Source organism: Manihot esculenta, chromosome 15 (genome assembly GCF_001659605.2).
Source record: "Manihot esculenta cultivar AM560-2 chromosome 15, M.esculenta_v8, whole genome shotgun sequence".
NCBI lineage: Eukaryota > Viridiplantae > Streptophyta > Magnoliopsida > Malpighiales > Euphorbiaceae > Manihot > Manihot esculenta.
In genome coordinates, this window is record NC_035175.2 from 25044871 (window position 1) to 25055198 (window position 10328).

Sequence of the window (10328 nt, forward strand, 5' to 3'; positions counted from 1 at the left end):
TTCTTCAAATATGCTCACATCCAGACCTCCATCTCTCCTCTGAACATCCATCTCTACTTCTTTCGCATCTACAAACATTCTCCTTAGATCCATTCCTTCTCTGCTTACATCAAAAGACCTTCTAGGGTCCCTTGACGTTCCCCATCTGCCGATTCTACACGACTGCACTCTTGGCAGAGCAGGGGGAAAGGTCTCCATACCTTCCCTCTCAGACGGAACTCCAGTCGATGCCACAGATCGACGAGCACCTCTCATTCTGGCTCCTCTGAAGAACAACACACAAGTGTACAAACAATCATTAGTATCATACGGTTCAAGTGGAAACACATGAACCTACAACATACATTCATCACATACATAGCATATTATTAATGCACATGCATAACATCATGGCATTTCACATCATCATCATACAAGACAGGACTCCACATCCTATCCTAGTGGACATGATTTTCTCTATTGTGCTTGCCCTTCTATAAACTCTAGACTAACCTCTTTCTGATGTGGGATATCTCTAACCCTTGAGCATCTTTGCTCAGCACACCGTACTTATGAGGCCCTATGCTCTGATACCAATCTGTAACAGCCCGAAAACCGATACTCCTCTGTAACGGCCCGAACCGCTACCAGCGCTAGGATCCAGATCGGCTTAAGGCCGCCGGGACCCGTAGCAAGCCAAACATACCTCCTATTACCTGGTCAAATCCCATACATGAACAAAACTTAAACATAAAAGCTTAAACCTCTGATGTAAATACCGAGCTTGACCTATATGCAACATAACTGAAAACATAAAGAACCCCCTACTAGAGCCCTCAAAAACTCTAGCTGGGTCAACATACCATACATCAAGCTGGGATCACATCTAAGGAACTAGAACCTAACCTGTGCATGCATCAAACCACAAACATAAGACCTCCACTAAGATCCTCATCAAATATTCTAGCGTGGTAAATAACACATGCCACTAGTTTGGTTCAACTCAACTCAACATAAAACCATAACATACATCATGTACTAAACAGGGACTAACCAAGTCTTGGGGCCAAGCACAGCACTAATCCATAAACAACTCTACTATACTTGCATTACATTACATCACATTATCTTAAAATACATTATCTCAGTTTACAATCCATGTCCACACTAAAACACTACTCTATTACATAAACATAACCTTAACTCTGAAGACTTCTCGATCGACCTCATACCTGCAACACTGGGTTAGGGGAGAGGGGTGAGCTAAAAAGCCCAGTGAGTAGAAACAATGCACAATAATAATCATATGCTATCATGGAATGCGTCACAGCACAAACATTTCACATAACGAATGGACATGACCACCAAAACTCCCTCTGACTGTAACATAACATGGTGTCCGGCCCTTTGGGCTCCTCAGGACTTCATTATGCCAGGCCCTCAAAGGGGCTCCTCAGGACTTCATTAACATATCATAAATAGGGCTATTGGGGTCGCCTTGGTCCATCCACATCAACAGTAAATAATGCAATGTGTCATATTCGTGATTTCTAATGCAAGCAACCTATTACATATACATGGCATTCATGATGCGTGAAACATGCTTAAAACATTTGAGTTAGTTCTACTCACCTTAGGCAGACGCTGAACTGACTCTGCAACTGCTAGCACTGATGGCCTCCTCGGTCCCTCGGGTCCAATCCTACACAGGTGGACTCGAATGAGGTGCCAAACACACTCTAAACAACTCATAAACAACTACCAAAAACCCCCCTAAAACATCACTTAAACATGCATAGAAAACAACCATGAAAAGGCTGGACAGGGCACTTTCGGCGGCACCTTCGGCGGCCGAACCCTTTCTCCAGAGACGAAACTCGGGCACTTTCGGAGGCACCTTCGGCTCCAGAGACGAAAGTCAGGCACTTTCGGCTGCCGAACCTTCCTTCGGCGGCCGAAAGTCTGCTTTCAAGCCAAAACTCAACTTTCGGGGGCAAGGTTAGGCGGCCAATCCATGCATCCATAGGCTGGTTCGGCGACCGAAACTACCTTCGGCGGCCGAACCTGAGTTCATCCAGAACTCAGCCTCACATGCATACAAGCCTCCCAAACCTTCCAAACACCCCAAAACAAGCACCCAACCTCTTAAAAACATGCATAAACCCTTAACCATGCACAAAGGAGCTTAAACAAGCTTAAACTCCTACAAAGGACATCATAAAGCATACACAAATAGCTTATGTCCCCCACAAGCCAAAACCATCAAAACTACTAAAAACCTCACTTGCTCTTTCCCAATCATGAATACACTCTCCCACATACATAAACTAGCTTAAACCTTCAACATAACACCACATAAACATACATAAACAGGCATAAGCATACATTGGGCATAAAACCCACATAAACCTAAACATGCATATCTACCCATACTCAACCATCAAAACATCATTAAACTTACTTAAAACTTCATTAAAACACAAGGAAAGCAAGGATCTACACTTACCTCTTGAAGATCGAGGGTTGGTGCGATCCCTAACTCGGAGGTGTGGAGGATCCAAGCTCCAAAAGCCTCCAAGCTCCTAAAACTCCTATTTAAGCTTCAAATCTTCTAAACAAGGGTAGAACTCATGAAAAACTTGAGGGATGGGTAGTGACAGAGCATATTTTAGCCCACTTGATCATGATGTTCTTAATGTTTATTTGCACCTTTTCTGCCTAATTTTGTGGTTTTAATCATGTTTTGCAGATTTTAGGTGTAAAGAGACATTCTGGAGAAAATGCTCTTAAAACTGCCAAAAAGTGCCAATTATGGAAAGTTCCAGAAAAGGAAAGTTTTCATATATGGAAAGTTCTAAATAAGGAAAGTTTTCATATATGGAAAGTGCCAAATAAGGAAAGTGTCAAAAAGCACAGTCAGCAAACTGTCTGAAATTCGAACTGCAGAATCTTTCATGCCTTATTTAGAACATGTGCCAAGAAAGGAAAGTTTTCAAATAAGGCAAGTTTTCAGAAAAAGAAAGTCTTTAAATGAGGAAAGTGCAGAGGCAAAAGCAAATAAGGAAAGCTCAGTCAGAAGATTATTTGAATTTCAAACACAGATCTTTCTTTCCTTATTCAAAAGATGTGCACACACTGCAGCAGTCATATCTTCCTGTTTAGGCAGCAAGATCTTAAGGAGATGCTCTTCCTCTTCTGCATTCAGAATTCAAAATTCAAACGAAGGCTCCACCTAAAAAGGAAAGACTGGACAGATACACTTTCCCTTCTGCATTTAATGACTGCGCACCACTTGCCTCTTGCAACACAATCTGCGCGCCACTCCCTATTCAGGAAGGAGATCTCAATGCACTTGGTCTTTATTCAGTCCAGATTCATAATTCAAAAGAGGCTCCATCTAAATAGGAAGTTTGGACAGCAAATACTTCCTATTCAAGCTCCATCCGCGCGCCTACCTCTTCTGCAATCCGGATCCGCGCGCCTACTTCCTATTCAAGCTCCATCCGCGCGCGTCTCTCTCTCCTGCAGAGCAAGCCACGATTTTTCTTCCTCTATTGGCATCCATGGATCGCTCTTCCTTCCTTTTCAGGCATAAGGTACGCTCCTTTCCTATTCTGAAGGCCATCTGCGCGCCACCTTCCATCTGAAAGCCTTGATTCTCTCCATCTTCCTCTTCTGCAACAACTTGGGCAGCAAGTAGTGTTTGGGCAGCACCTTGGGCAGCCCCTTGGGCAGCCTCTACACTAATTAGGAAGACCTAGGCAGCACCAAAACTCTATAAAAAGGCACTCTCTTTGGCAGCCACGAATTTGGACACTTTCAGACTCATCTTCTCCTTCTCCATCCGGATCAAGCAAGGCCGCGCCTCCACCACCTTCGGCTTCCTCTTCTCTTCTTCTACCTTTCTTTATGGTTTTTGTTTCAGCCATGAGTGGCTGAAACTTTTCATTCTAGTTGAAGAATAAGTGAAGCTTTAGTTGTATTGTGGATTGAGAGACTTGGACTACATTGTTTATCTTTTTCTTATTCAATATTCTTGTGATTTCATGCTTAAAGGACATTATCGCTTTGTTATTTAAGATCTCCATTGATTTTTATTGCAAGGTAATATATTGTTGGTTTGAATGATTTTAAGTCTGAAATTGCTTGATTTGTTCAACCATAAGAACACTTGGTGCATCACCAAGGAAATTGCATGATCTAGTGTTGTCTCCATGCATGTGGGTGACTAGAATTGGTTCTCTCTATATCTTTATGCAATTGACTATTGTAAAAGGCCTAAGGCTCAAAGACGTTCTTTGGCAATTGTTAATTAGTAATTAATTGGAGGACTTTCCCTAATTAATTTAATCTTGAAGAGAGACAATGGATGTGAGAAGCTTCTTCAATCTCCATGGCCAATTTATTGAATTAACAAAGGAACATATGAGTCAATGATCAATCCCATCAACTAAAGTGAATCTGAATCTTCAACTAGAGCTTTTACTATCATTATTTTACCCTTAATTTGCCAACTGCTTTCTTTTCAATTGCTCTTTACATTAGTTCAATCAAATCAATCTCAAAACCCCATTTTTACTTTATATGCACTTGCACTTTCTCCTCTCTTTTGATCCTTTTAATTTGGTCTACTCAAGGAAGGTAAACAAGTATCAATTCCCTGTGGATACGATCCTTTCACCACTGTCTACAGTTTTATTATTGTTGGCAATTGAATTGATTATTTTGACCGGCTTCGACAACCGTTCTGTCAGGTAGAGAAAGCATGAAAACGACCAAAGGAGTGCAAAAACTCACCTGAGCTCGAGAATGGGAGAAAACTCGCCCATTTCCGATCTGAGGGCTCTTTATAGGTGGCCTGGTCAAAGACCTTCGGCAGCCTAACGTGCCCCCTAAACTCATGCATGTTCGGCGGCCGAACTTGAGGTTCGGCAGTTTAACCTTGGCTCGTTTAAACAAAGCTTTCGGAGGCCAAAAGCGCTCCCGAAACCTTCCCATGTTCGGCGGCCGAACTTCACTTTCGGCGGCCGAATCTGGCAAATGCCTCCTTGGTCTTTTCTTTTCAAAACTCAATTCTTTTTCATTTAAGACCATGAAATCAGTAAAAACATTTTTAAAAACACATTTTACCCCTCTAGAAGACTTTGGCATCATCAAAATTCCAGATTCCAACGGAGATTCCGCCGGAAGGTAGGGATTCCGATGCCGAAATCTAGCCGGGTATTACACAAGTCAAGAGGAGTACTTGGTTTTCCCCACCCGTTGTTGCAAGAAAGGAGGTTTTCATCGAAGGAAGTAAATTTTGCCAACGATATCAAGTCCGGCAAAGGAAGTGGTGCCGGTTAGCTTGGGTGCTCCAAAAGGGAAGGAGTAAGGGGACCTAAGGAGGAAGTTGGAGCCAAAGAAACCTAGCCAAGTGATAGAGCATATTTTAGTCCATATTTTCATGATCTTATTGATGTTTATTTACACCTTTCCTACCTAATTTTGTGGTTTTAATCATGTTTTGTAGATATTAGGTGTAAAGAGAAAATGCTCTCAAAAATGCCAAAAAGTGCCAAAATCTGGAAAAGCCACCTTCGGAAGCACCTTCGAAAGCCAAAAGTCACCCACCTTCGGAGGCACCTTCGGAAGCCGAAAGTTTCGTCCAGAGCCGAAAGTCACCCACCTTCGGAGGCACCTTCAGCTGTCGAAAGTATGCTCCAGAGCCGAAAGTCTAGCTTCCGAAAATAAGTTTAGGCTGCCGAAAGTCCCTCCGAACTGCCTCCTCCTTATTCGAGAAGCCAAATCTTGAAGATCACATGTTTCCCACTTCATGCCATGCACATTCAAAATTCAAAAAGAGGCTCCACCTTCCTCTTTAGTGCATGAATAATGTGAAGAAGACTTCTTAGACACACCTTGGACAGCAATTAAAAGACCAAAAAGTCTCTCTCTTGCCTTCACATGCACATATTGGACCAAGGGCACTTTGGGCAGCCTCCAAAAGATGCATGGACATCCAAGAAACCCTAGGCAGCCTCCCAAGACCTATTTAAAGGCCTTAAGAAGACAAGAAGAGTCAGATTTTAGATTTTGAATCTCCCAACCTCTCCAAGGTTCGGCCGTCCTCCACCTTTGCCACCGCCGGTTCTTCCACCTTCCATCTTTTCTTTGATTTTCTGTTTTGGTTCAGCCATGAGTGGCTGAAACCCCTAATTCTAGTTGAGGATTGGTTGAAACTGAGGTTGTTTAAAGGGTTGTGAGATCTGAACATAAAGTGTTTTCTTTTGGTTTGTTCAATATTCATGCAATTGTGTGCTTAAATCTAAGATTGCTTTGTTGTTTTGATCAAATTGGCCACTTGATTCTTGATAGCAAAGTTAATTGATTGTTAGTTGGGATATTTGTTAGTCCGTAATTGCTGGAAATATTCTAACCTAAGAACACTTGGTGTAAAAACTAAGGAATTATATGATCTAGCACCATCTTCATGCGTTTGGAGTAGCTAGGATTGGATCTCTCTCATTCTTTATGCAATTGACAATTGTTTTGATGCCTAAGGTCCAAGGATGTTCCTTGGCAATTTGTTAATTAGTAATTGATTAGAGGACGTTCCCTAATTGATTTAATCATAAGGAGAGACATGGTGGTGAGAAGCGTTTTCCATCCCCATAACTAATCTATTGAACCAATCAAGAAGAACATAAGTTTCAATGATCAACCCAAACAACCAAAGTGGATCCATATGTTCAACTAGACCTTTCTCATATTGATTTCCTCTTTTATTTTAATTACTTGTTGTTTTAATTACTTTCAATAGTTGTTAGTCAAATCAATCTCAAAACCCCCCCTTTTTTACTTTATTGCACTTTACTTTTGATCTCCTTGCTTTCAATTGTGTTTTCAGTTGATTCTAATTGATCTTGTTTGGGAAAAATAGATAAGTATTCAATTCTCTGTGGATTCGATCCTTTACCACTATCTGCAGTTGTAAGATTGTTGATAACCGTAGAGGTTATTTTTGACTGGCTTCGACAACCGCGAGTCAAAAATTGGCGCCGTTGCCAGGGAATTGATTTAACTTGTTTATTTTTCTTTCATGACTAGATCTGAACATAGGGACACTCTGCCCTTTGATCCAGAAATTGAATGCACCTTTAGAAGGATAGGAAAGCAAGCTGCCGAGCATTCTGCCCAACCTTCGGCCACCGAATCCCATCAACATTCGGCCGCCGAACCTTCCTTGCTCCAGCAACCAAACTTTGCACCAATGGAAGAACCTAATGCACAAGCTGCTGCCCCTAATGGACATGCTGTCCAGAACCAAATAATCCAAGAAAATCCAGCAATAAGACCACAAATACCAAGAGAAAGAACCATGAGAGAGTTAGCAACACTTGTAGGTGATCAAGCACCTCTTTGCATCACCTATCCACCTCTGACAGTTCCCTTTGAACTGAAGACAGGTTTGATTCATCTTCTCCCAAAATTCAGAGGCTTGCAAAATGAAAATCCACACGAGCACTTGAAAGAATTCAACATTATTTGTTCATCTATGAGACCTCAAGGTATTTCTGAAGATCATGTTAAACTAAGAGCTTTTCCTTTTTCATTGGATGACTTTGCTAAAGATTGGTTATTTTATTTGCCACCTGGATCTATAACTTCTTGGGATGATATGGTCCAAACTTTTTTGAACAAATACTTCCCAACATCTAAATCAATTGGCATAATAAGAGAAATCACTAGCATAAGACAAAAACCAACTGAAGATCTATATGATTATTGGGAAAGGTTTGAAAGACTATGTACAGGTTGTCCACAACATGATATGTCAGACATGTCCCTCATACAGTTCTTTTATGGAGGATTACTCTCATCAAAAAGAAAATTCATAGATGTAGCTTGTGGAGGATCCATTGCAGACAAGACACCTAGGGAGATGCAAGAGTTGATCTCAACATTTGCAGCTTCATCTAGGCAATATGGTGAAGAGAAGCAACTGCAAAGAGGAGTCCATGAGGTAAGCTCACCTACTATTTCTGAACTGACAGCTGTTATGAAAGATTTTGCCATAGGACTGGTTCAACAGATGCAAGCAACCCAGCCGCCTAGGCCATGTGGTATTTGTTCATATGTAGGACATCCAACTGATCAATGTCCTACTCTGCGAGAAGACAACCAGCCAGTTAACGCCATTGGAGGGTACAACAACCAGCCTAGACATGATCCATACTCAAACACATACAATTCAGGTTGGAGAGACCACCCCAATCTCAGCTATGGAAGGGCCAACAACAACCAGAACAATTAGAACTATCAGAACTACCAAAGAAATCAAGCCCAACCAGCACCTCAGAATTCCAACCAGCACCTTGAAAAGATGATGGAAACAATGGTAAATGTCATGCAAGATATGCGATAAGACATAGGACAACTGGCTGCATCCATGAGCAAATCTGAATCGCAAGGTAAGCTCCCTTCTCAAACTGAAACTAATCCTAGACAAAATGTGAGTGCCATCACTTTGAGAAGTGGAAAAGAACTTCAAGATGCTAGTTATGAGAAAGAAAAGCAAGTTGCACAAGAACCAATTGACTCATAAGCCTCTCCAGCGCAATCTGAAACATCACCTGCGCAAAAGACTGATCCAAAGATACGTTTTCACATTCCACCTCCTTTTCCAAAAAGATTTGAAAGAACACAAAAAGAGAAGGAAGAAAAGGAGATTATTGAGACTTTCAGAAAGGTGGAAATCAACATACCACTGCTAGATGCTGTTAAGCAAATTAAAAGGTACGCAAAATTTCTGAAAGAGTTGTGTACCAATAGAAGAAAGCTAGCTGCAAGAGAAAAAGTGAGTGTAGGTGAGGTTGTCACAGCTATTATTAAAAGAGAACTCCCTACTAAATGCAAAGACAAAGGTATGTTTGCTATCTCTTGCAAAATTGGAAATGTTGGGATTAAGAAAGCTGTGTGTGATCTTGGTGCATCCATAAATGTCATGCCTCTCTCCATCTATAAATCTCTGAATGCATGTGCACTGAAAGACACAAGAGTTATGATCCAATTAGCTGATAGATCTGTGGTATATCCCATAGGTGTTCTAGAAGATGTGTTAGTCCAAGTAGATGAACTTGTCTTCCCTGCTGATTTTTATGTGATTGATACTAAGGAAGATAGTTGCAATACTAGTTCTGATATCCTTCTTGGACGTCCTTTCTTGAGTACTGCTAGAACTAAGATTGACGTGCATGATGGTACTTTGACCATGGAATTTGAAGGGGAAGTGATTAAGTTTAATGTCTATGATGCCATGAAATATCCACATGATATGTCCCCTGTTTATGGTCTTGATATTGTCGATTGTTTGAGCCAGGAAATTTTTGATGAAAATCAAGATGATATTCTTAACAGTGATTTCTGCAGAGATACTGATCAGGTACAGATTGAAAGCCAAAAAGAGCCAAAGCTCAAAGAAACAATCTGTAGCATTCAACAGATTGATGTTGCGCAGATTGAAGACATTCGGCAGCCGAATCCAGAACTCCTTCAGCCGCCGAACATGACTGCCTTCCAGACGCAGAGTCCATCGCCACAACCTGCCCAGCACACTGAAAACTTTCGGCAACCGAAAACTACTGATATTCGGCCGCCGAACTCCACCATCCTTCGGCCGCCGAACCTTGCTTCACAGAATCCAACGCAAGCAAGCTCTTCTAGTCCTCATTTGCAATCAAGCCAAGAGCACCTTTCAGAATCTGAATAATGTAAGGACAACCTACTCGAACAAATCTTCCTTGCCCAATCTGATGAGCCATGGTACGCAGACATGGTGAACTACTTGGCTACAGGTAACTTACCTTCTGACATGCCAAAGCACACTAAGGATAAGATAAAGAAAGATGCCAAATACTATGTTTAGGATGAGCCATATTTGTGGAAACATTGTGCTGACCAAATGATAAGGAGATGCATTCCAGATCAAGAAATAGCTTCTGTGCTTACTTTTTGTCATTCATACAGTTGTGGTGGACACTTTGGTCCAAGAAAGACTGCTCACAAGATACTTGAAAGTGGCCTATTCTGACCCACTATTTTTCAAGATGCTTTTCTATTTTGCAGATCATGTGCTAGGTGTCAACAAACTGGAAATCTGAGCAAAAGAAATCAAATGCCACAGAACCCCATCATGGTCTGTGAGGTATTTGATGTTTGGGGCATAGACTTTATGGGCCCATTCCCACCATCCTTTGGATACACTTACATCATCCTTGCAATGGATTATGTGTCCAAATGGGTGGAAGCTAGAGCAACTAAGACTGATGATGCCAAGGCAGTAGTAGACTTTGTGAAGACCAACATCT